We start from the raw sequence: 27873 nt of genomic DNA, 5'->3' as shown, positions 1-27873 counted from the left end.
CACCCTGCGTACTGGACCGACTTCTTGAATTTTGAGTGATGGCATTTCGGAAGATACAAATTATCTCCAGATCTAGTGGAATATTCATGGTTGTCGCGGTTTCGTTTTAAAACTAGTCGGTGTTTATGAATGTACACTAAAATTTTTAACAAGTAAACTGACACAAAGGTTAAAAGTCTATTATTTCTAAACGTGTCTCTACACGATTCGTTAAATTTTAGATTGTATATACGCCGGATTACTCGTTTTTGTAAGGTAAACACTCTACAAGCTTCTGTTGATTGTCCCCACACGATAATGTTGTAACTAAAAGCAGAATACACTTTGGCATAGTAAACTGAGAGTAACGCATTTTTGTCCAGGTAATTAGTTAAATTAAGGAAAAGATAGTGTAGTTTTTTTTAATTTTATACAGACGAGGTCAATATGGTCAGAGAAAGTCAACTTACTATCGATAACAGTTCCCAGAAAAGTAGCTTTTTCAACAAGATTAATAATTTGTCCGTCGTCGGTTTGAATTGAGATAGTTTGGGGGTTTCTAGTTCCGTAGCTGAAGCCTATACACGCTGTTTTGTTTATATTGACTTTCAGTTTATTATAAAAGCACCATTTCATAAATAAACTGAGCGCAGTTTCGAGCTTTGATATCGTTTCTTCTTGAGTTGAGGCTGAGACGATAATAGTGGTGTCATCGGCATACATAAAGAGAATGCCATATTTTCCCAGATACTCGACCATATCGTTAACGTAGATTAGAAAAAGCATTGGAGCAAGGGTACTTCCCTGTGGAGTCCCAATATCGATATTAAATTGTTCTGATTTCTCTCCCTTTATGTGAACTCTGAAACTTCTATCCGACACGAAGGAAATCACCCATTCGTTAACTTTTCCTCTAATGCCTGCTGCATTTAATTTTTCTGCAAGTAGTTCATGGTCTACAGTGTCGAAAGCCCGTGAGATGTCGAGGAGCGCTGCGATCACTACCCTCCCACGGTCCAGTTCTTTATGAATTTCCTGGATGAAATCAATCGTGGCAGTTTCTGTTGAGCGGTTTTCTCTAAATCCGTGCTGAGAATGACTTAAGACATTGTTGTTATTCAAAAATGCAGAGATTTTATCGCACACAATTTCCTCAATTATTTTTGAAAACACTGATAGCACTGAAATTGGTCTGTAGTTAGACGGGTCCTTTGGATCCAGTTTTTTGTACACTGGTATAACTTTTGCTACTTTTAGCTGGGTCGGAAATTTACCGCATTGTATCGATACATTTATCAGTATAGATAGATAGTACGCGAAAGCAACGCGGCACTCTTTCACTATGGCGATAGGAACTTCATCAGGACCTTTCGATTTTTTATTACCTAGAGCGTTTATGACATCCAACACACAATTTTCGGTCACAGGTGGCATAAAAAATGACTTAGGACAGAAATTTAGTTGTTTCGTGAAGTCTTTGCTGCGGTTTATAGGATTTGTGCTAACCAAATTTTGGATAGAATTTACGAAGAAATTTCCAAAATAGTTAGATACTTCATAAGGATCTTTAAGAATCTGTCCGTGACTACTACGGATGTGAATATTTTTGTTAGGGGAGTAGATAGATCTCCCGCGCACTTTATTCCACAGAGTTTTTGTTTTATTGTCAGACATATTTATGACTTTCGAATAAAAGTTAATTCTCTCCTGTTTGATTTTCCGTTCTACTTCTTTCTTGAGCTGTTGGTAACTTACATTAAAATTAGGGTGCGTCGAAACTTTACGGATCCAATTCAAATGCTTGAGATGCTTCACGGCAGTTTGCAGATGATTGGAGTATACGAATTTGTTTGTTGAATGATTTTTAGATTGTGTTGACCAAGTTTTTATAGGAAACGCAGTACTAAAGCACCATTCAAAGGAGCTCCAAAACTTCGCGAAGACAAGGTCGATGTCGTTGTCATTTTTTATGTTTATGTGAGCCCTAGTAAATAAGGCATGAAATTCCATTAGGGCCGATTTTGAAAACCTACGCTCACTCATGAAGAGCGCTTGTCTCCCATTCGTAGTATCGTTATTTATGGTCCAGGAACATATTTGTGCTGTGTGATCAGATAGAGCGGGATCAAATACCAAGCATTCCATTAAAGAAGCGGAGGGTAGGTTTGTTATAATGTAGTCAAGTGCACTTTTTGTGGAGTTGGTAATTCTGGTGGGTACATTAACTAAAGAGTGTAAATTGTAGGATTCAATTATGTCGATTAATCTCTTGGAGTTACTTGTCGGCGACAAAGCATCCACGTTCAAGTCTCCACATAAGAGGATTGTCTTGTACCTATCGTTTAATATTAATAGTAGGTTAGACAGGTTATTAAAGAATGAGCTGAGATCACCATTTGGCGAACGATATATTACCACAACACACATAGTGCCCTTACCAAATTCTATAGCGGCACACTCGATGTCCAAGTCACACGAAAACTGCGATGTGCATTTGATAATTTTGCAGTTTTGGGCAAATGTATTATTTACGAATATTGCAACACCGCCGTGCGCGCGCGAGTTTCTACAATAGTGAGCAAGGCACTTGTAGCCGGGGATGTGCTCAAACTCAAAAAAATCTGTGTCCGTTATCCAATGTTCACTAACACACAAAACAGTTGGTTGGTAGTCGTTACACAGAACGCCGATTGAGTTTATTTTATTCGATAGGCATTGTATGTTTATGTGGCACAATGAGAATACCCGATTGTTTTGAGTTGGCGAGGTTAAGTTGGATTTTGTGCTAGATTCGCAGTTTGAAAATTTCGCTTGGGTTCTCGGTACGGACGAACGATTGTATACTGGGGCAATGATAAGATAAGATAAGATAAGATAAGATAAGATAAGATAAGATAAGATAAGATAAGATATTTATTCGAGGAGTAGAAATAAATACATGCAATACAATACAATCGTATGTAAATATGACTATTACTCACGTCTAAAGAAACAAACACAAAGAAAAAAGTAAGGACGAAAACCGTAACAATGTATTATAGACTTACTGTGAATATGAGCGACAGTATTGATAGTACTCCTTTACGTTGTAGGGGGTTATATCTATTAGTAAGTTTTTAACTCTTTGTTTAAAAACTGGGAAGCTAAGATTTTTTATTTGGGAAGGCAAAGAATTAAATAATTTGCCACCCGAGTAGAACACGCCTCGTTCATAAAGAGTTAAATTGTGGTGCGTTAGCAGTAGCAAGTTTTTATGACGAGTGTTATGTTCGTGGTCACGGACACCACCACGACTCATGTCAAAATTTGAATTTTGGAAGACAAAACATAGCAACGTATATATGTATACTGCATACAGAGTTAGTAATTTGTTTTCTTTAAAAATATCTTTACAACTCAATTTCGTTTTTAGGTAAATTACATTTAAATATGATGCGTATTGCTCTTTTTTGTATGACAAAAATCCTAAGAAGCATGTTGGCTGAAGCAGCCCCCCAGAACATGATACCGTATTACATTACGGAGTAAAAGTTACCGTAATACATGCTTAGGAGAATATCCTTACTACAGTGCATTGACGTGATACGCAATGCGTAGCATAATTTTGATAAGCGTGTACAGAGTTGGTCGCAATGATTGTTCCACTTGAAGTTCTGATCTATGTGCACTCCTAGTAATTTCATTGTGTCTGATTCTGACAACTTTGTGGTCTCATTTATATTGATGTTTAAATGGGACGACCCATTTATTCTAGACTTGTTAGTTCTAAAGATTATGCACGCGGTTTTGTCCTTGTTTACTGAAAGAAGGTTAAGATTCGCCCAGTGTAGCACAGTGTTATACACAGCTTTGGTGTTTTCAACAACCTCGTGCAGGCAGGGGCCACTGATTAAAAACTTCATATCGTCAGCGTATGAAACGATTGTTGTATTCACTGCTCCAATGCTGTGTACGTGCTGTGGTAAATCGTTGGCAAAGACTAGGAATAACACAGGGTCCTAAATTGAACCCTGTGGTACTCCGTTGAGAATATGTAATTCATCTGAGTGGGTCCCGACTCGCAATGAACAATTTTTTGGCGCCTCCCTCGCAAGTATGACGAAAACCATTCGTGAGCTACGCCCCTTACACCGTATAAGTATAGTTTTCTAAGCAACAGTATATGGTTTACGCTGTCAAAAGCCTTGGACAGGTCCACAAACAACCCTAGAGCTACTTCCCTCCTGTCCAAGGCATCCAACACATCTTGTGTAAATATACTGAGAGCTGTGTCAACGGAGCGTCCTTTCCTAAAACCGTGTTGCGACGGGCTTATGATGTTAAATTTGTCCAGGTATTTAATTAAGCGAGAGCACATTAACTGTTCTATTAGTTTTGCCAAGGCTGAGAGTAGGCTTATCGGTCTATAGTTAGATAATGCATTCACATCACCATTTTTGTAAAGCGGCACTATGGTAGCCAACTTTAACTTGTTGGGAAATACCCCTGACGTTAGTGATAGCTTGCAAATATACGTGATAGGTATAATAATAGAGTTTATACAATTTTTTAGAAGGAAATTTGACATATTGTCATCAGAGGTAGAAGTGCTGTTTTTTAGGTTCCCAACAGTTCTAACAATTTCCCTTTCAGTTACTTCACTGATGAAGAAAGATTGCGTGACCGATTCTAACTTGTATCAGTGGCATTATTTGCCATCTCTGTATTGGAACAAACATTGACAAAGTACTCGTTGAAATTATTACATAAATTTTTCACGTTGTTGTTATTTGGAAACTTTTTTACGTTATCTTTGTTCTGAAGGTTGTTCAGTATGTTCCATATTGACCTACCTTTGTTTAATGAGTTTGAGACAAGTGAATCATTCATTTGTCTTTTAGCTTCGATTAACTTTTGTTGATATGTTTTGTTCAAATTTCTAAGTGTCCTTAAAATCCAAATTCCTCTGACTTAATTCGTAATATAAAGACACTCTTGATTTTAATGTGATTAAATCGGGGGTGAGCCACTGGCTCTTAGGATGATTTTTACTGTGGATTTTCTTAATTGGAAAATGGTATTCAAAAAGTGGTGTGAATACGTCGTAAAAGCTTTCTACCGCTTCATTTACACAATGTTTGTTGGAAATGAAGCTCCAGTCCACTTCGGATAGAGAATTATTAAGCCCAGTAATGTTATTTGACGATAGTAATCTCTTATAAAAGTAGTTGTTAGTAATGCTCTCCAATTTTACTTTAATTTTAACAAACTGTGACGCGTGATCGGATATTGCATAATTTTTAATAACGGCACTGACTACATTTTTGTACAATCCCTTACTAAGGTAAATATTATCAAGGCAAGTGGCAGTATTGACAGTTACCCTTGTCGGTTCTAGCAAAATGCTATCAATTTGAAAACTTGACAAAACGTCAATAAACAGGTACTTTTCATGACTGTCGCCCAACAGATTAATATTCAGATCTCTGGCAAAGATGATAAATTTATTTTCGGTAGTAATTATTTCCAAAATTGCAGTTAGTTGTTGTAATACAGTTCTGATGCATGCCTTAGGAGGACGATACAGACCAAGTAGAACACAACAGTTCCCCTCACATTTGTATTCCAGAGCGCAAACTTCAATACACTTCGTGACTGAGTACCTTTCCAAATCCGGTCGAGCACTTGGTAAAGTTGGAGCATTGTGGGAGGCAAAGATGCAAACACCCCCATGACCTCCTTCCGCACGGCAGTAAGTCGTTATCAATTTGTAATTATCCAAATGAACACTACTGATCTGTTGCTGTGACACCCAGTGTTCAGTCAAAATAAGGAAAGTTGGAGCAAGCTCATCTAGAATTACTTGTAATTGTAGCAGCTTTTTTGTTACACAACGAACATTTTGATGAAAGAAAGAGTGCTTTAACCCTGATCCGTTACCTTTGGGATACTCCAGAAAAAACGATTTATAAGGACTCCCGACGGCCATAGGTTTGAGTTCAATATCACGTCCTTTAGATTCTCATTCACCGACAATCTAAATGAGGAATATATGTCCGGGAACTTCGAATTTAATTTTGTAATGGTTACTCCGTTAATGTCGTTTTTGCTTAGGAATTGAGTGAGGTTTTCCTCCGTGGTACTGGGATGCAATCGACATACATGAAAATGTATTTGTTTTTGCACTCCTAGCAAGGTGCCCGCTGATGCAGTTCCTGTTACAAGGGAGCGAGTCTTTTTTCGCGATTTTACAACAGTAAAACCATCATCCTTATCAACTTTCACCCTTGGATCATTTGTAAAAGGAACTGGGGCAGCTCCCGTACTGCTGTTGGTTTTATTGCTTTGAGATTTGGTTTTTGGTTGTTGAATACCTACTTATTTGATTAGTTGCGTCCGTTTGATTAGATACGACGTTGCAATGAGAGTTCACAGGAATTTGAAATGTCGTTTGAGTCCCGTCTTGTTACGGGTAATGTGTTATTTTGAAAAAATTGTATTAATTTTAGTTGTTCCTTTAGGGAAGCAACCGTGTCGTTTAAGCACTTGATTGAAAAGTCTTTTTGTTTAATTATCGCTTTTAAGTATTCAACTTCCGTAAGATTTCCTTCACATACCTGTGGATTATCGTAAATGGCGTCGACGCCCTTGTCTTTGCATACCACCTTATCAACGTTTACGTTATTTGCACAACAGTTTACTGTCGTTTCACTCAAAACCACTAAATTCTTTAAGTACTTCGCACATCCTGGATGTATTAATGAAGCGCATGATACACATTTTAGTCCACTTAAGGGAGTGTTATTGCATTTCTTGCACGGTATAGACTAGAAACCAATTTCGAAAGAAAATTCAAAGGGATGTAACTTTTGAACTAGTAGCCCAATCTTGGAACTGTTTGAAATTATGGATTCTACAGGCCACATTCTATAAGAAAATTTTTTTCCGGGTCGATCCGAGACAATTTTTTTTTTCGGGGCTCAAAAAAAGGCAGTGTATAACCTTCCTTTTTTACCAAAAATCGACTGCACCAAAATTTCTCGGGAAAACACTTTTTCTTATTAATTTTGGTGCGTAGAATCCAAAACAATTCGTACTTTTTCGATCAGACTTCTCAATCAAAAGTTATAGACTAGAAACCAATTTCGAAAGAAAATTCAAAGGGCTGTAACTTTTGAACTAGTAGCCCAATCTTGGAACTGTTTGAAATTATGGATTCTACAAGCCACATTCTATAAGAAAATTTTTTTCCGGGTCGATCTCGAGACAATTTTTTTTCCGGCCTCAAAAAAAGGAAGTACTTTTAAGTTATTCAAATATTTGAGAACAATTTAGAAATGTTTAGGGAAAGTTTCCATTGTCACAAAATCAAATATAAAAATCCGATACAACTGAATACCGAACGATCCTGGAGTGAAACTTTTTGACTCGATAGTCTACGTAACTTAAAAACAATAGGGACCTTTCTTATATCCTTAAGACCATGTGTACCAATTTTCAAAGCGATCGCACGTTTCTAAACAAACTATCATGCACACGGACAAACGGATGGTCAAAAATGGATCTGTTCCAAAATCGCTAGGATTAATTTCAGAAAGGCGTACGTATCATGTGCACGACGTACGATCGCTTTGAAAACTGGTACACGTATTCTTAAGGATATAACTGGTATAAGAAAGGTCCTGGTAGGTACCTCCTATATAATATATAATAATAATATTACGCCTTTTATCTACCATACCTGTATTAAACTTTTCTAGTTAATAATATTTGAGTACGAATACTTTTGAAAGTATTCGAATACATTCTAAAGTATTTGAATACTTATTTTTTAAAGTATTTGAATACTTTTCAATGTATCTGTATCTAGTATTCGCTTGTGCTGAACGTAAAAGTATTTAGTATTCAAATACCTTTGATTTGTGTAAAGTATTTACTATTTAGTATTCAAATACTTTTTGAAAGTATTCTGTCCAGCTCTGCTGGCAAGTAACATACAGTATGTTTGTCTTTCACCTTCAGAAATGCGATATTGGTTAGTGCCAGACGTTAGCATTGCTTACACAGTATTTTTTTGTGCTCTGTTAAGTTTTTTTTTTCGGAGTATCTCCATGATCTTTCTAAGGTTTGTGTAATGTAGCTTTCGTCACTTTCGTCTCTTCAATTTTTTTTACGATCTTTAAAGTTCCCTCGAAATATTTGCCTCGTCTCGTACATTTTGTTGTTGAAGATATAAGAACCGTTGGACCTAATTTGCATCCATCAACAAATTTTGAGTTATTTCGAAATGTTCGAAAGCTTCCATAAAAATGAAATGTCTAATTTTATCGACTTTAATCCAACTAAAGCCTGTAAGACCGAATTAAGGACTGTTGTGTCCTCTAGTTTGTTTCAAGTATTCGTTTCAAAAATATCGATGGTTGACTAAAATCGGCTTAGTACAAAATGCTAATTCAGCTTTTTAAACGTAAAAGGATTCGGCGTCTATACTTTTAAGAGACGAAACCTTCGACTCTAGTAAATTTATTTATAGGAAATTTGAAAAGAGAAGAATAATTTAATTTGGTGCAAATCGCGCAAGTTTCCACTCGACTCACTTCGAACAACGATTTAAAATAAATTCGATTAAAGGCGGATACATCAATTTCGAACTGATTTAGATAAGTAGCCCTAAGAGTCGGCCTATCCGATTTCGTATTCAGATATCGTAGAATCGTTGATTTCCATTTAAAGAGATCGGCGAGGTTGCTTAACTTTGCGAATCTGGATTTTTGTAACGAGTTAGTATTGCATTCGTGACTGGAAACGTTGTCATTTAAGCGAATATTTTAAGAATGTGTCTAAACACGAATATAACTTTGTAAATGCAAATTCCAAACATCCTACAGTTCATTACCGAGTCGCACAAACGCTTAAGTGACATTATTGATGTCTATTCGGTGCGAGAAATTTCATAAAAGGGAATTCATTTTATGTATTCCATATGAGCGACAGAGCGAGAAATAACCACCCGAGGATAGAAGAAGAGGAAGTATAAATCGGATAAATGTTAAAAATCGACCGCGCCAGCTTTTAACGAAAGAACGAAATAAATGCCAGTAAAAGTATGACAAGTAATCAGTCATTCGTTTAGGCATGAAATGTCAAAAGGGAGAATCCTGACCTCCAGAAGATGAGAGAATTGCGTTCATTTGAAAAATATACATAAAGCAAAAAAGCGAAAGCGCGGTTTGGCATGCCACTCGTCTTTAGTTGATGGCAAAAACATGAAAATAAGATGAATGGATATGGAAATGAGGCACAAGGACTGTTAAACAACCCCCATCTCAGGGGATGCCTCATAATTGACTGAAAGCGGCAGCGCGTGTACGTATTTAGTCCCTAGCAGACAATCATACATCAAGTTTTTGTGAACTGTCACCTGGTATAAACACATTTTCTGCCAAACTTAGTATAAGTTAATGACAAGACCTTCGTACGTTCAAAATGGATGATGTGCTTTACAAAGTTTGAGTTTAAACCAACTTCGTCAACCGTGAAAAACAACATTAGCTGGGTGGAATAATGAAAAAATGCTTATTGTTGTGAAATAATTTTCTAAATTTTTCCTCGAAAATACGTTCGTGTTTTCGCGACAAACATTTGATTTTTAGTAAAATTCTTATTTTATGTGTGTTTCAAGATATACAAGTATAAATTGTGCACAACTTTTGTGCATTTTTTTAACCGAAATAGCTTTTGTTTCGACATCACTCAATCGCCCTTTGTGAGTACCCTCTTCCGACAGTCCGTTCTTGAGGTATAAGGGAATATACCCGATCACGATAAGAAGTCGAGGAGGAGGACTATGGTTGATAGAAATTAATTCCTTGATGAGACCTTTCATTAGAATACCATGAAGGGTAGAACACATGTTTATCCCCCCCCCCCCCATTTTCTAAAGAAATTGTGTTTTATTTGCACTTAGAAAATGTTGTCTTTTTGAAAAAGAAAGCTATAGATGACAGAACCGATCAAGGATAAAGTAAGGATACTCTCAAAGCTAAAATGGAAGGTCTGTACTTATTCAGTCCTTAAAGTGCGTGGGAAAAATGTCTAATCTCAACAATTATACCGTCGCAAGGATTTATTTCAACTGATAATACAGGACCTGTTTTCGGGAAATGTGGAAAATGTGGGAAACGGTGAGCTTATTTCGCCATGGTTAAAGATTACATTTTCTAGATGCAAAAGCTTCATCTTGAGCTCGATTTTGTGTCACGTATTAGCATTGTATCTTTCGTTTATAAATACAATGGTATTAGTAAATAAAAATAATAGTTTAGTCAAATCAGGCACAAGAAGTACTCGAAGTGGAGAGTTTTGGTGTAATTATTTTTAGCATTGATCGGACTGATTGATGCTCGTTACACGAAAGATATGTCTAAAAATTACAATGCCAAAATCAGACCCAAATTCAATTAATTAATTTCGATTGCGGTATAGGGAAAACACAGATAGGTAATTAAATTAAAACATATGGCATAATTAAAAAAGAAACAAAAAAGAAAGCCTAGAAAATAAATATACCTCAATAGGATACAGCCCATCTCTATTTGCGTAAATACGCTTAGATAATTAATTTAAACAATTTTAGTGTGATGGGTCTGGAATTTTCCAACATCTCTCGCAAACACCAGAACCTCTCATTTCACGACGAAAGCGAAAGTCATATTTCTCTAATCCCAATGATACCAACTACTCCTAACACACTAAGAGCGCACTCAGTCACCCAAAGCAAAGGTGCATTCGACGAACCAATTGGACGGAATTATGGAGATTCAAATTTCAGAAGTTTCGAAGTCAAAGACAGAATCACAGGTGATTCGAATGTACTTCCGGTATTTCCGAAAGTGCCACCATTTTGTAAATATTTTACATCGGTTCGGCCTTGATAGTAGCTCCTAAGTATAAATATATTTTTGATTGATTGATTGATTTATGACTTGATTTCTGCCTTTTTCGTAGATGGACAACTTGATCACTACTTTCCATGTGTAGAAATATAAATGTATATAAATCCACATACTCTTTGACTATATTTAAATCCCAAGGGAATAAATAAAAATTTAATCCCTTAGAAGCAAATAAAGCTCTGCAGCTGTCCCCAAAAACTGAGATTAAATAGTCGTTTTGAGTTTTTGATCCCAAAAAGTTATTAAAATGGAAAATATTAATATTTTACTTTAATCTGACGATGGCAGACCTAATTTATGTATTGCCAATTTTGACAAGGCCAACCTTTACGAAAAAATGGGACAATCAAACCTAAATCGAGACATACAGCACTTCAAAAAGACTGAAAGCCAAAATTATGGTTTGAATTTAACTAATTGCACTTACGCCAATACTGAGAAAATGTATAAAATACTGCGCTACACTGCAAATGAAATATGAGAAACGATCTTTTTTTTGCTACATTAAACGAAACTGTCTAAGAAAAAGCATCCTTTGTCTTTAAATAATACAATATTCTTTAATTAAAATCTTAAAAATAAATACATAGAATACTAACAAAATGTGAATTAACAAAGAATTTCATTAGCGCTTCCTGATCTCTCAAAGAAGCTTCGCAAAGTTCGCTTTAATTCCACATAATTAAAATATTTAATTAAGAACTCAGAAATTTCTTTAAAGACAGACAGGGTTTCTGCTTACGTTTATTCGACCATCATTTTTAGAGAGAAAGCGGCATCTTTAGTAACTAAGCTTAATAGATGCCGTGATTAAAAGCCTCGGAAGAAACCTTTTGATATTATGGACCCGTTGATGTTTACAAATCAATGAGCACAAATTTAATATGTGTTAGGGATATTTTATTACGTTCGAGAAGGATTTGAAAATGCGTACTGCCGAAATCTAGGCGTATTATAAATAGATAAACGGAGTGTAATTATTGCTTCCTGGCACGTGCCAAAAGCAATTTCGTTTCCTGCTCAACTTATCATGAATTATCTTCACAAACTCATAAAATTTCTGTAACAGCTACATACTGGTCAAAATCTGCAGTTACTGAAAACATTTTTACGAAATGGAAAATAAGAGATGCGGGAAGAAAGAATTACCCATGTTTAGCAAAAAGTAATCATATCCATTTTCTTGTTAATAAAAATAATTCATATTTGATATAATAAAATAATTATTTTTATCATAATAATAATTTTAAATCATTTCTTTTATCTTGTTGATAATTTTAAATAGCAAAATTGAAATTATCAACAAGATAAATTAATTCTTCCGCCATTTACGATTATCTTAGATAATTTTAAATGGCCACCTTTGCAAGTCATAACGAAATGGAAATACGCTGTTTTATAGGGAAAAAGAGAGAAAGGTAGCGCACGACGCCATTTAATTTTATCTCAGATAATATTAAATGTCTGAAATAGCCATTTACAATTATCTCAGATAAGTAATTTTAAATGGCGGAATGGAATTAAAATTATCAACAAGATAAAAAAAATGATTTGAAATTATCATTGAGATAAAATTAATTATTTAAATTCATTTTATCATTAAGATAATAAAAATTCAGGCAAAACTTTAAGATTATAGTATTGTTGCACATTAAATGTTAAAACGGCGTTCCATAAGAATGTAAGTATTAATTTCATTGACCTAATTTAAGGGATTGTCTGTTTAGCACAAAAATTATTAATGCCGGACGACCCGTAAATTAAACTGGGATTCCCCCATCCTTTTTACCAAGGAGAAAGACTATGTATTATCAAAAGGACTTCAGTAGACCTACAAGACAATCCAAAGGCAATTTTAAAGATATTCCATTGCCTTTTGGATAAATTTTTACCTCCCTTTTCTCGGAAGGGGAATACATAGTAAGATTTGTTGTTAGGGAACTCTACGTATCTATGTAAGTTGTTGTAGTTACTAAATGTCAATCATCAATTATTCTAATAAAATAAATTTAGTGTTTTGCTCAAGTATTATTACTTTATTTCATAATTAAAACTGATACAACAAAAGGTTATGCGCCCAGCTTTATGAAAAAGAAGACTGTGTCGTAACTGGGAAGTCGGGAAGAGTTTTTGGAAGTGAAATAAAAGTTGTTGCAAACACGGAAAAATGACGGCCATGCCTTTGCAAGTTGGAAGTAATGGAGTGAAGCAATTTGATGGCACCGGATTCTCAAACTGGGAATTTAGAGTAAAATTGGTATTGGAAAAAAATGAAGTGCTAGAAGTTCTTGAAGAAGATTTCCCAACCAATGAAAATGACCTGGTGATGTTCAAGAAAAAGGATGTGAAAGCGCGAAATATTATTGTACAGTGGTTGGCAGATAATGTGTTGGAAACTGTAAAGCATAAGAGAACGGCAAAAGAAATGTTCCAAGCTCTAAAGGCAACATACACAAAGAGAGGATTATCCATACAAGTTGATCTACAAAGGAAGTTACGTAATTTGAAGTTTAATGGTGGCACTTTGAGTGATTTCATCAAAGAATTTGAAAAAACTGTTGCAGAATTGAAGGAAAGTGGAGGAAGCATGAATGATGAGGAAATAGTGTCTCAACTCTTGGCAGCTATGCCGGACAGTTATCAAGCAATAACAACTTCCATAGATGTGATATTTAGTACCAGTCCGAAGGATATAAACATAGACTTTGTGAAGAGTAAGCTCCTGCAGGAAGAATTAAGACAAGAAGGTAACGGAAATAAATCGGAAGGTTCAGTTGCATTTTCCAGTAAATTTCGAGGAAGGTCATCGAATAGTTCTCATTATCATTATAAGAGACGTAGAGGAAAAGGCAACCAGACACCAGCATTTAGATTTAGATGTTACAAATGCGGAAAGTCAGGGCATAAACGGAGTGACTGCAAGAGTGTGAACATAGCTGACGACAGAGGAGAAATGCAGGTACAACAGGAAACAGAAGAAACTGCATTTGTTACAGAAGCAGAGGATAGTAAAGAACATGAGGATAATGATGTTATGAATGGCTGCAATTCTGTAATGCTCTCAGCTGATTCTAACATTAGTGAGTTAATTACTTTTATTGTGGACTCAGGTGCTACTAATCATCTAATAAGTAAAGCAACCAGTAAGTACTTAAGTGAAGTAAAAACTGTTAATTATCAAGTAAATGTCGCAAAAAGAGGTTCGGTAGTGAAAGTTTATAGAAGTGGGAAAATATGCAGGGAAAGAAATTCAAATTAAAAGACGTGTTACAAAGTGACGATTTTCAGTACAATTTATTGTCGGTAAAAAAAATTGAGAAGGAAGGGTTCAAAATAATTTTTGAAGGTGGTAAGGTTAAAATTTGTCATAAAAATAGTAACAATGTTTGCATGGAAGGTGTCTTGAAAGCAAATCTTTATGTTGTTGTATTTAAACCTAGACATTATAGTGCAAATATTTCAGATAATCAAATGACAATGCATAGGCGAATGGGACATTCCTGTCGATATTCAGTACACAGTATTTGTGAAATATGTCTCAAGGGCAAACAGACGAGGACACCATTTAAACATCTTCCGGATGTACAAAAAGCAAAGAGGGTGTTGGAAGTTATATCTTCTGATGTGGCAGGACCAATAAATCCATCAACGAGAGACAATATGAGGTATTATGTCAGTTTCATAGATAATTATACACACTTTGCGCACGTATATTTAATGAAAAATAAGTCAGAAGTTTTGGAAAAATTCAAAGAATTTGTAGCAGTAGTTCATTCAAAATTTGCAATTAAAATAAGCAGATTGAGATGCGATAACGTAGGAGAATATACCTCGAATGAATTTAAAAACTTTTGTAAAATTCAAGGAATACAAATAGAATACACAGCTCCAAGAAATCCTGAGCAGAATGGAGTTTCTGAACGATTTTGATGCACATCTTGATAAATCCATTTGGGGTGATGCAGCGGTATTTTTGTATAATCGCTTAGAATCGACAGCGATATCCAATTGTACTCCAGCAAAAATGTGGTTTGGACACGAACCGGATTTAAAGAAAATAAAGGTTTTTGGTTGCATTGCATACAGTCATGTTCCAAAGGAAATTAGAATTGGAAAATTGGATGCTCATTCAAGGAAGACAATTTTAATTGGTTCCTGTAAAAATGGATATAAACTGTACGATATGGAAACAAAAGAAGTTATTGTGTCAAGATCAGTGATCTTTGATGAGGAATCAAATTGGGATACTCAAAAGTTCACAGTTAAGACCATTCTCAATTGAAAATGAAGGAGAAGAAGGTTCATGCACAGATGATGATACGGAAAACAGGGAAACTGAAATCGACAACAGACGGGACGCAGAGGAAAATAGATCACGCAATGTAAGAATCAGAAGATTACCGCAACATCTAGCCGATTGCGATTTAGGGACCCAACATGAATTAATGGCAGCTCTATCGGCAGACCATTTACCTTGCGAAGTTCCAAAGAGTTATCAAGAAGCTGGAGAATGGATGGGAATTAGCTATCAATAAAGAACTAAAGTCATTAGAAGCCAATGAAACATGGATAATTGTTGAACTACCTCCCAAAGCAAATGTTATAGATTCAAGATGGGTATTCTGTCAAAAATTAGTCGATGGACGCTTAGAGAAAAAAGCTCGATTAGTTGCACGTGGTTATCAACAACCGACGTTGGATGATGAAGATGTGTATGCATCAGTTGTACGCATGGTAACACTCAGAGTTTTAATTTCGTTAGCAGCTGAAAACAATCTACGGATACATCAGTTGGATGTGCGATCAGCATTCCTTAAACCACTCTGGATCAACCAGTGTATTTGAAACCTCCTGATGGGGTGAGTAATGTCATGAAAGGCCAGGTGTGCAAATTAAGGAAGGCTCTATATGGACTTCGTCAAAGTCCTATATGTTGGAATGATTGCATTAATAAATACCTGTTAGATTTAAAGTTTATCAGATCTAAAGTTGATCCTTGTTTGTATCAAATGGAATCTACATTTTTACTCATATGGGTGGTTGATATTATTATTTTTGCTAAATCATCATCACAAGTTGAACAAATTAAAAGAGATCATATGTTAAATTTAGATATAAGAGATTTAACAAACACTAAAATGAGATTTTTAGGAATTGAAATAGAGCAGAAGTGTAATGAAATTACAATTTCACAAACAATTATTATTGCAAAAGTTTTAAATTACTTCAATATGGAAAATTGTAAGCCTGTAAAGATACCTATACAACCTAAATTAGTTTTAAAACAAACCAATAATGAATCAAATGTTAATGTACCATTTAAGGAATTAATAGGCAGCCTTATGTACTTAATGTTAGGAACCAGGCCAGATTTGTGTTATTGTGTGTGTTATTTTAGTAGATACCAAAACTGTTTCACTGAGCAACATTGGAAGTATTTGAAAAATGTTCTAAAATATCTGAAAGGTACGGAACAGTTAGGATTAGTATATCGTAAACATTCTTTAAATAATATTAATATTTTTGCATATGTGGATGCCGATTATGCAGGCGATGTTAATGACAGAAAGAGTACATCAGGTTTTCTATTGAAAATTAATCAACATAATTGTGTTTTGGAATTCTAAAAAACAGCCTGTAGTTGCTTTATCAAGTTGTGAAGCTGAATATGTGGCATTGGCATCATGCATAACTGAATGCTTGTTTCTTGGACACCTATTAACAGATTTAAGATTTACTAATGTGTATTCAATTACCATATGAGGACAATCAAAGTACGATAAAAATGGCGTATACATATGAAACAAAAAGATCCAAACACATAGATGTGAAATATCATTTTGTTAAAGATGTTGTTAATAAGAAAAAGATAAAATATGTTTCCACTGAACATCAAACTGCTGATATATTAACAAAAGCCTTAAATGTAAATAAGTTTATAAATTGTAGAAACTCGTTAAATTTGGTTAAAATACAAAATTAGTTTCTGTTCTTAAATATATTGTATCGTATGTATTGTAGAATTGAGGGAAGATGTTGTTAGGCAACTCTACGTATCTATGTAAGTTGTTGTAGTTACTAAATGTCAATCATAATTAATTGAATATCAATTATTCTAATATAATAAATTTAGTGTTTTGCTCAAGTATTATTACTTTATTTCATAATTAAAACTGATACAACAAAAAGATTGGCAATCGTCTCAAAAATCGAGTTCGAAATATGGTCAAGATCTTGTTAGGGAAAATCTGAAAATTGAGAAGCATTTCCATTATTTACCTACCAGGTATGTTATGATGAAATAGATGTAAAAATCCCATCGATGACGACGAAAGAAGTTAAAATTATTGAATACAGGCACAATTCTAGTTCTTGAAATATTCTCTGGATCTTTTTGGGTAGTATTAGCATGAGCTTAAAAATGTTTTGAAGTTGAAGTCTTAAAAAGTTGTAAAATTCTAATGTGCTTTTTCAAAAATTCATTCTTTTCGCGCACACTAGATGTTAGACTCATCAGAACATAAATTTATGAGTTCGACGCATCCAATTATAACACATGAAACCGAAAAGACTTTAAGTATTTTGCAGTTTTCTTTAATCTAGAAAACACGAAAAAAATTAAATCAGAATCAAAATGGTTCAGCATATTCAAAATTAAAATTCAACTGTTCCTGGAAAAGAAGACAGCGCCCCATTGTAAATTTAATCTACGAAATTTGTAAAAATAACTTGAAATGTTATTCCCGAATCTACGGCAGTAGTTAATTTAATAGAATCTAAGCCGGTTATTGATATAAATATCGCTGCGACAGACCGTTATGATAGTAATTTATCAAAGCATATTGCGGACACAATTGCAAACGGCGTCAAGGGAGTCACAAAATATTCTTATTGGATTGGGGTAATGCGTTTCCATGTTAAATGGTGCACCAGAAATTGAATGGCTGCAGTATTTCTTCCCTTATTAATAGACTACCTTTTTTTTGGGCATCAAACTCAATTAAACTTTTGTTTCCCATCTTTCTACTAATTAAATGTGGAGTGCTTTTGTCAGGTGGCGGAAAAAAAAGTTTAATTAGTTAACCTACGTTTGCGCAACTTGCTAGAATAAAAGTTTAGAAAAATGCATACCTGAACAAATACGTAATTCAATTATTCCTGTAACGTTGTGCTTGTGCTACCACATATTATTATTTCTATTTGTCTGAGACGTCGTTTCGCAAACCAACTTTGATCATAGGTATCATATAAAATATCAGGACATAAAGACATCCCATTTGATGTTTTCAGTTTACTTTGCACTCACTACTTTATATACTGTTTGTAAGACTTCAAATGAATGGAGTTTGAATTTACAAAGAAATGATAGAGTCAGATGTTCAATTTAGATACGACATTATCAGACACGCTCCATGCTACCATTCACATGCATCACGTCGGAAGATGTTGTGTTGCATAAGATTTGTGATATCAAGTAGTTCATTTATATGAACCTTATACGATTTTTCTTCGTTGGTGAATATTGCCTTCCTTTTCCGGGAAGAGGAGTTCGCATTTTAACGTTATTGTGATCATATCTCTGGCATTGCACCAATTTTTAATTCGGATCGACAACGTAATTGGAGTGTGTGTGTGATCCCAATAATCCGTACGTTACGATTTACATAAACGGGATTACTGACAGTATTCTCACTCAATAAACCCATAAGATTAAAATACGCATTTGCAATCAGGTCATGATCATTTGCGTTGGAAATACTAGCGACCTATTTTTCGTGCTCCAGTTAATTTCCACAGACACAATTGCATTTCTGTAAAACCAAGCATAATTTCAAATTACGTACCTGATTATTTTATGTGAAAATGATCAATACAGATGATTTTAAAGAAAATTTACGGCATTATTAGATAAAAATACGAAATTATTGCCTTTATTTAAATTGATAAGACATTGTAAGATGATAAAGGTACATGTGTGTTATTGTTTAGAATTTTCTTATCCTTAGAAATTATTTGTTTTATTTTCGTTGTCTGGTAATGGATTTAGATAACAAAATAATTGATAAATGTACAGATACTACACGCCTAAAGGGTGTTTACTAAACCACATTATTTTTGACAACAATATTTTAGCGTCGTCCTTTATAATAAAAGACTAAAACGTCCACTCAACCCCTAATTGATGAATAATCGAATAATCGAAAAGTTGGCTGGACAAGGGTGCGGGATTGCATCAATTTTCAACATTTTCACGTCCTTAATTCTTCGAATTTTTCAGATCTGTCGAGCTTTTCCGAACTGTTTTTTATTAAATTTTTATTATCTTTTCAAAAGGCTGGATTTTCTCGAATTTGTCCTGTTTTTAGGATTTTTTTTGATATTTTTAAATTCATACAATTCTTACCAGAATATTATGGTGAGTTCGGTCCATACTGTAACTAGTCGACGGAATAAAGAGTATTATTATTATTATTATTATTTTTTTTTAATTTTTTTATTGATGTGATTGTTTCTACATTAATTTCTATGTTTTTTGAATCCTCCAGGTTCTATAAATTCTTCAGAATTATAAGCCCTTTATATTAATCAGATTCTTTAACTCCAAGAGGCCCTTTAGATACTTAATATTCTTCAAACTTTCTTGATTTTTCAAATACTTTAGAATCTTATGACTTTATACGGATGCTTCCATTTCTCCGCATCCTTCCAATTCTTCATATCCTTCGAATTCGTATAATTTTTCGGATGCCATTTCTTTGGTTTCTTTTGTTTTCTTTATTTTTCCTTTATTCGTTTTAACTATTCTCCTTCGGTTCGTCGGATCCTTCGGATTATTTTATACTACGAACTCATCAGATTCTTAAGTTCTTAACAAACGAAACTACACCAGGTAAATGGGATCTAAGAAAATTATTCCCAATAGGCTAATCATGGGGTATATAGCAGATACCTCGAGGAAAAGTTTTTTTAAAGTTCTATCCTTTCGATCTACGTTTTAACTTGAAGAGAAGTTCTTTGCAAGAAGGTACTTCGGTTAATGATTTTTTTGGAGACGAATATTCTGGGAGCACTATTCCGAAGTCTTCGAAGGGCGATCCTTCTGGAAACGAATTTCTCAGAGGCGAATCTTCCATGTTCGCCTTCCAACTGATAGTCTTTCTGGGCACATTTTGGAGGTGATTTAACAGGAAATGGGTGAAGTTTGCTGATGATATGTTGAAGATTTGAAAGCTATGATACATCAAATTCGACGGATTTTTAGGTTAAGAAAATTCTGAAAGTTAGAGAGGCGCTGATGTTTCAAAAAACAACGAACAAAAATAAAAATGAAAAAAATTTATCTTGTAGTGAATTATTCCTATAACGGATTCACACTGAATAGGGGTATGCTTGACAAACCCCCGAACGCTTTTTTTACAAGTTAAATATCCATTCTTTAGAACAACATAAACAATCAGGTATGCTAGAAACTTAAGAATTGTTCGTCTTTACTACTTTAATGCATAAATTATTAGTTTTTGTTTTTAGGATCGTAAGGTGGCAGCTCTGTTTTGTTAAAAAAAACTGGTTTATTCAGAAAAATGGCACGTTACGTATACTAGTAGTAACGTAACGTAATAACTTTCGTCTACGAAGTTACAAGGCGCATACGCATTCGTTATTTCTATTTTAAAATTCCAGTTGAAGTTAAAGATTCTTACTGCTTAATTATTAATTAATTATGACAATTCAAAGGCTTCCCAAGATACGAAATATTACTACGTTCTGCAGGGACTAGTAATTATAAATAAATAAATAAAATAAATAAATGTTATACAGTTTCCGAGGTTCCATATGATTCAGAACCTACAGGTGCTTTTGGAAATTGTAAAGATTCTGAAGGTTTTGAGGATTGGTTGGTAAAAATTTATAAAATGTAAAGATGAAAGGTTCTAAAGTTTTTGCTTTTGATGATTCTAAGCATCCTGAAGGTTTTAAGGGACTCGATGCATTTCTGAATTTCCTGTAAATTCCATTCCAGAAAAAAATCCTGGGTTTTAATTTTAGTTATTCATTAGCGTTCTTAAGATACACAAACAATCGAAAGAGTTGAATTCGCGAAACTGGGAATCAATTTGTGACTATTATTATTATTGTTACAAACAATAGTGTAAGTATTGAATATGTAAGGTGAAACCTTCGATTCCACATGATATAATTTTAATAATAATCCATATGAAAGGGAGCGGTAGAGAAAAAGATAGAGATGCCACATTGCAAACCTAAGTTAATTATGGATTCTAAATTTTACAAAGAAGTAAAAACGAAAGCGTTCAAGCAAACTACATTACATATGACGCTTTCCTAATTGTTATTGTTGAAAAAAAACTTATTTTTTAAAGTTCACAACAAATATTCATACGCAAAAGGGATAATTGCGTAAACCCTAGGATAAAACGTTAATGTTAACGCGTCTGTAAATAATCGAACACTAACAGGTATCAGTTTTTATAGTGGGAATGTTATTTTCCAAACGTATTCAAAAAACAAGTTAACCTTGCAGAATCAAATGACCTATAACCTCTCTAAACGCATTTCGGGCGTCACTAGTAGGTGACCTTGTTTGTGGTGCAAGATCTTTCGAAACGAGAAAAAAATTATTGTAAACGGATGCTGTAATTTAATCACGTTGCGAAATCTTGGCGAGTTTCAGCCGTGAAAATTTACAGAAACTTACACTATTTACGTCACGGAAATGTGAAGGGCGCATGGACCATTTTGATTTTTGAATAATATTAAAACAATGAATAACCGACGTCATTTGTGCCAATAGATCGGAAACTAATAAAAACGGTCCTGGTGCGATTGCCTTCACAGATCTGTTTTCTAGAGAAGTATAAATGAGATCAACCCTTATTTGCCTCCCTTTTAATGTTCCTTGCGGATATCAATAGCATTAGTAAGGTTTTGCATACATTTTTTAGTCGTTCAGTTTGTTTTACGTACGTACCTAGGCCACCTCTGGGAACATCTAAAACGAAACTGTTATAGAGCACTGCTGACCTCGAGGAAAAGTTTTTTTAAAGTTCTATCCTTTGGATCTACGTTTTAGCTTGAAGAGAAGTTCCTTGCAAGAAGGTAGTTCGGTTAATGATTTTTTTGGAGACGAATATTCTGGGAGCACCATTCCGAAGTCTTCGAAGGGCGATCCTTCTGGAAACGAATCTCTCAGAGGCGAATCTTCCATGCTCGCCTTCCAACTGATAGTCTTTCTGGGAACATTTTGAAGGTGAAGGTGAAATGGGTGAAGTTTGCTGATGATATGTTGAAGATTTCAAAGCTATGATACATCAAATTCGACGGATTTTTAGGTTAAGAAAATTCTGAAAGTTAGAGAGGCGCTGATGTTTCAAAAAACAACGAACAAAAATAAAAATGAAAAAAATTTATCTTGTAGTGAATTATTCCTATAGCGGATTCACACTGAATATATCTAAAAAATGCACATATATAAAGGGGTATGCTTGACTAACCCCCGAACGCTTTTTTTACAAGTTAAATATCCATTCTTTAGAACAACATAAACAATCAGGTATACTAGAAACTTAAGAATTGTTCGTCTTTACTACTTTAATGCATAAATTATTAGTTTTTGTTTTTAGGATCGTAAGGTGGCAGCTCTGTTTTGTTAAAAAAAACTGGTTTATTTAGAAAAATGGCACGTTACGCATACTAGTAGTAACGTAACGTAATAACTTTCGTCTACGAAGTTACAAGGCGCATACGCATTCGTTATTTCTATTTTAAAATTCCAGTTAAAGTTAAAGATTCTTACTGCTGAATTATTAATTAATTATGACAATTCAAAGGCTTCCCAAAAGGCGAAATATTACTACGTTCTGCAGAGACTAGTAATTATAAATAAATAAATAAAATAAAATAAATAAATGTTATACAGTTTCCGAGATTCCATATGATTTAGAACCTACAGGTCCTTTTGGAAATTGTAAAGATTGTGAAGGTTTTGAGGATTGGTTGGTAAGAATTTGTAAAATGTAAAGATGAAAGGTTCTAAAGTTTTTGCTTTTGATGATTCTAAGCATCCTGAAGGTTTTTAAGGGACTCAATGCATTTCTGAATTTCCTGTAAATTCCATTCCAGAAAAAAATCCTGGGTTTTAATTTTAGTTATTCATTAGCGTTCTTAAGATACACAAACAATCGAAAGAGTTGAATTCGCGAAACTGGGAATCAATTTGTGACTATTATTATTATTGTTACAAACAATAGTGTAAGTATTGAATATGTAAGGTGAAACCTTCGATTCCACATGATATAATTTTAATAATAATCCATATGAAAGGGAGCGGTAGAGAAAAAGATAGAGATGCCACATTGCAAACCTAAGTTAATTATTGATTCTAAATTTTACAAAGAAGTAAAAACGAAAGCGTTCAAGCAAACTACATTACATATAACGCTTTCCTAATTGTTATTGTTGAAAAAAAACTTATTTTTTAAAGTTCACAACAAATATTCATACGCAAAAGGGATAATTGCGTAAACCCTAGGATAAAACGTTAATGTTAACGCGTCTGTAAACAATCGAACACTAACAGGTATCAGCTTTTATAGTGCAATTACGAGTGGGAATGTTATTTTCCAAACTTATTCAAAAAACAAGTTAACCTTGCAGAATCAAATGACCTATAACCTCTCTAAACGCATTTCGGACGTCACTAGTAGGTGACCTTGTTTGTGGTGCAAGATTTTTCGAAACGAGAAAAAAATTATAGCAAACGGATGCTGTAATTTAATCACGTTGCGAAATCTTGGCGAATTTCAGCCGTGAAAATTTACAGAAACTTACACTATTTACGTCACGCAAATTTTAATGGCGCACGGACCAATTTGATTTTGGAATGATATTAAACCAATGAAAAACCGACGTCATTTGTGCCAATACACACGGAAACTAATAAAAACGTTATATTATTCATGTTCTTGGTGCAATTGCCTTCACAGATCTGTTTTCTAGAGAAGTATAAATGAGATCAACCCTTATTTGCCTCCCTTTTAATGTTCCTTGCGGATATCAATAGCATTAGTAAGGTTTTGCATACATTTTTTAGTCGTTCGGTTTGTTTTACGTACGTACCTAGGCCACCTCTGGGAACATCTAAAACGAAACTGTTATAGAACACTGCTGACCTCCACTATAGTCCCTAAGAGGCCCTACCGACCTATTTTTCCTACCTCTAGTCGAAGCTTAACCTAAATTACCCCATTAGGACGCATCACAAAGTGCTTTTCGTACTGTTTCCACTTTACCCAAAGTCTGATAACGGGGCTTCCATTAAAATATTTCGGTTTCTATTTTCGGACACAAATAATACGTCCTTTAATTATACGTCTGAATGGCTTTGTATCACATTACTAACTTCGGGGGGATTGTTTCGTAGGAACGACTGATCGCCGTTAATCAGACACGAACGTGAAGGTCTTCTTTCACACCTACGAAACCTGATTTGATTTACGCAACGTTAAATATTAGATGGCATCGAATGTCCACAAAAAAAGTCATTTAATTATGTTGGCAGTAATAACAAAGGACGTCAATACGTAGGTAATTTACCAGCGTTCAAAATTCAATCACCGCACTTGATTTAGACCATTACAATAGAAATTCTATTTCCCCAATGCACACAACATACGTGTACAACGGCCATTGTTGTGCGTTGACAACACGTTCTAAATACGGGTATCCTAACAATTGTTCTGTTAGTCTCTCTCTCCATCGTATCTGTCCATCGATCAATCTCTCTGAAAATTCAGGTAAATTATTGTGCGTCCTAACGTGCATTGCTATATACGAACTGTACAATGGGTATTCAAAGAGGTGATTACGCAACCGTTTTGCTAATAGAGAGATTACTGATCCTAGCCAGTCAGTGAATGATAACATTTTAAGTTTTCTAGAGATACGATTTTCTGTAATTATAAGCTCTGTGCAAAGTACGGCAATGGAAGAACCAAAACCATACGAAAAGGATTTGTTGCGTAAGCCCTAGCCTTTTAACTCCTTCAAAATTACGAGCGTTACAGTATACGTTATTTTAAATATCGTATATGTCTCCCATCAGCCATTTTGTTCGTAAACGCGAATCGTTTTATACAAACATAAAACAATGGTTCCTAAAGGGTGAATTAATGGGGACGTGGAAACGTCCAGTGCCACCCTAGTCATTCTACATGTTACAAATCAAATACCTCGAACCTCAATATACAGAAATGAAAAGGAAGCATACACAGAACATTATTCAAAAGCATTTGGTCAGATAAATGGTCAAAAAATAAAAAAAATGGTACAGCTCCGGTAGCGGTAATGTCTGGTCTATTATTGTAAATAGTTTTGTCTATGAGTTTATGTGTGTGGTTTTCAAGTATTATTTGTGGAGTGTATTTGTAGTATGGTGTGTTATCTTTTATGAGATTATATTTAGTCGGTTTTTCGACAAACAGTGTCACGTACGAGATAAGCGGTGCAGTTCTGACGACGTAGATGGAATGTCGTCGGAAATCACGATGTTGTTTTTAATAGAGAAGGTGGGTTTTGCTTAAATAAAAAGAATCAAGAGTAATCGAGGCAGTCTAGGGTTATTTTGAAAGAGAGCGTAGTTTTTACTCATGAAATTTCGAGTTTAACAAGATTGGGTTATCAATAATGAAAAAATAATTGCTCTTATACAAGAAAAGTCTTACCATCCGAGCTGCCACAAAGTGTATGTTTCGCCGTACATCACATACATACCTCTTGTCCTGGCCAGTTTACGAAACGTGAGGAAATTCGTCAAATTTAGGTCAAATTCGGTCAATTAAATTCAAATTAGGGAAGTTCTTGTGATACGGTAAAATTATTTTGGTACCCAGACATTTCTATAATCAGGATTTTAAACTTTAAGTGATTTGATTAAAGAAGAACGTTTAAAGAACTTATTGAAATTAAGAAGAGATGAATTCAAAGGCCCAAAGTGAAATTGAAGTACCAACAGAAGCGCGGATATAATACCGAGTTCGATATGTACTTACCTGAAGAAAAGAAACAAGAGGTGTCTACAATGGGGTTGACAGGAAGGGCATTTCGCCGCGTTTTTTTTATTTATTTTTTATTTATTTATTGTCCCCCTTGTTCTAGGCCCTCAACAGGCTTACGCCCAATTACAGAGTGGCCCGCATAATGTCTTTTTGCAGGCAACGAGAGAATCGAATGGGAATTGGAGGCAGATTTGTATGAAAAAATGGAGTGAATGAACAATAACTTGAATAAAAATGGGTGTGCAGAATACGGAATTGATTGTGTTTGAGCTCAGCGCCTATAATAATAATGGGTCACTCTGTATGTAGAATTACAAACTTTTTTTAAGAGTATTTGCTTACTGGTTTTGAATTAAATACGGAGTTCGTTCGTTTTATTTGAATTTGAAGTTCATCGTTTGTTTAATTTGATCTCCTTATAATTTGTTTATTGTGATTTGTTTATTTAATTGTAAAATTGAAGTCATGCCTTAAAAGATAGGAATATCTGATAGTATTTGCGCGTTATATTAAAAGGTTTATCTAGCCATTGCAATAAGAACATTGGCTATCGCGTGGCGTAAGGTGAAATTTAATTAGTTTTAAGATAAGCATGTGTTATTACCGATAAGAAAACAACAGGTGTGCAGTTTATTTAGAAGCCGGCGTTATTCAAATCAATTTTGACTGGCTGTTTATTTAAGAAACCTTAAGAAGGAGATTTTTAAGGTGGAAGAGAGATCCTTTAAATACGAGAACATAACGAAAAACGAGGTTTTTGGGTATTGATATTCTGATAATTTTATCATTAATAGCTTATTGTTTGTCATTAATCTTATTGTTTGTTTGTTGATATACACTGTGGCTTATCTTGTTCATGTAAATGGCGAAAAGATCAAATATTATTATTATGTACTATTTTGAAGCGGCTTACGGGGATAGCCATTCCGAGGGGTTGAACGCCAGCTGATAGATTAGTAATCGGAAATTCGCAAATTGGCAACGGAGATGGATATGACAATTTTGGGGTCTTTATCTGTTATCAAGCTTAAATGCTTAATTTATTGATAGGTAGATGTGATTTATCGCCTTTTCTGTGCAGTTAAGAGAGATGAAATTTTATTTTTCCTAGAATTTAAGTTTGGATTTATCTCTTAATGTCTGATAACAAATTGATTCATAAAAATTATTCGACCTCTATTTTTTAGTCTATTAACGTACGGTGAGGGGATAGTCTTTGTTGTCAACTGTGTATGATTAGTTGTTGTAATTTTTATTATCGGAAGAAGGGTTTTGCCTTAAAAAGGATGTTAAAAAGAAAAGCGTCGCTTTTAGCCACGTTCAGCGCCGAGTTAAGTTTCATTGAAGATTTAAAATCAGCTTTTAGCCACGTTCAGCGCCAAGTTACGTTTCGTTGAAGATTTACTCGCTTCTTGCGAGTTCCATCGTTGAATTACGGCCAGCCACACCCAGCATCGAAAGTTTTCGTTCAATGTGCGATTGAAGATTAAAGAAGTTTCGTTTGTGAAGCCGAAAGCCGCATTCGCGGTTAATTATACTTTTCTACGTTTGTTCGTGCATAGGATGTACAACACGGAAGTTTTTTAGGTGTTACCGGCTGGAGGATTGTGGTAAAGTCATCAAAGTCTTGAAAGGTGGTGCAAGGAGAGGTGTTTGTCGGCGCTTACTAAGTTTGTTTTCAACGTGACTCAGTTTAAAGTTGAGTTTTATTGTGAACGTCCTTGTCTACCCGAAGAGAAGATGCTGCGATTACCCGTTGTCGCTAGTGTACTAAAGTGTCATTTGTGTTAATTGAAAATTTTAATTTTTGTGAACTGTGCACGGATACCTTTTGATTGGATATTGCAATTCCCGTAAGTAGTTAAGTCATAATTTTAGTCTATTTG

The sequence above is a fragment of the Photinus pyralis genome, unplaced genomic scaffold (genome assembly GCF_008802855.1).
Source record: "Photinus pyralis isolate 1611_PpyrPB1 unplaced genomic scaffold, Ppyr1.3 Ppyr1.4_LG2, whole genome shotgun sequence".
In the NCBI taxonomy this organism is placed as follows: Eukaryota; Metazoa; Arthropoda; class Insecta; order Coleoptera; family Lampyridae; genus Photinus; species Photinus pyralis.
The sequence above is the reverse complement of the archived record's forward strand: the minus strand, read 5'-3'. Positions refer to the sequence as shown.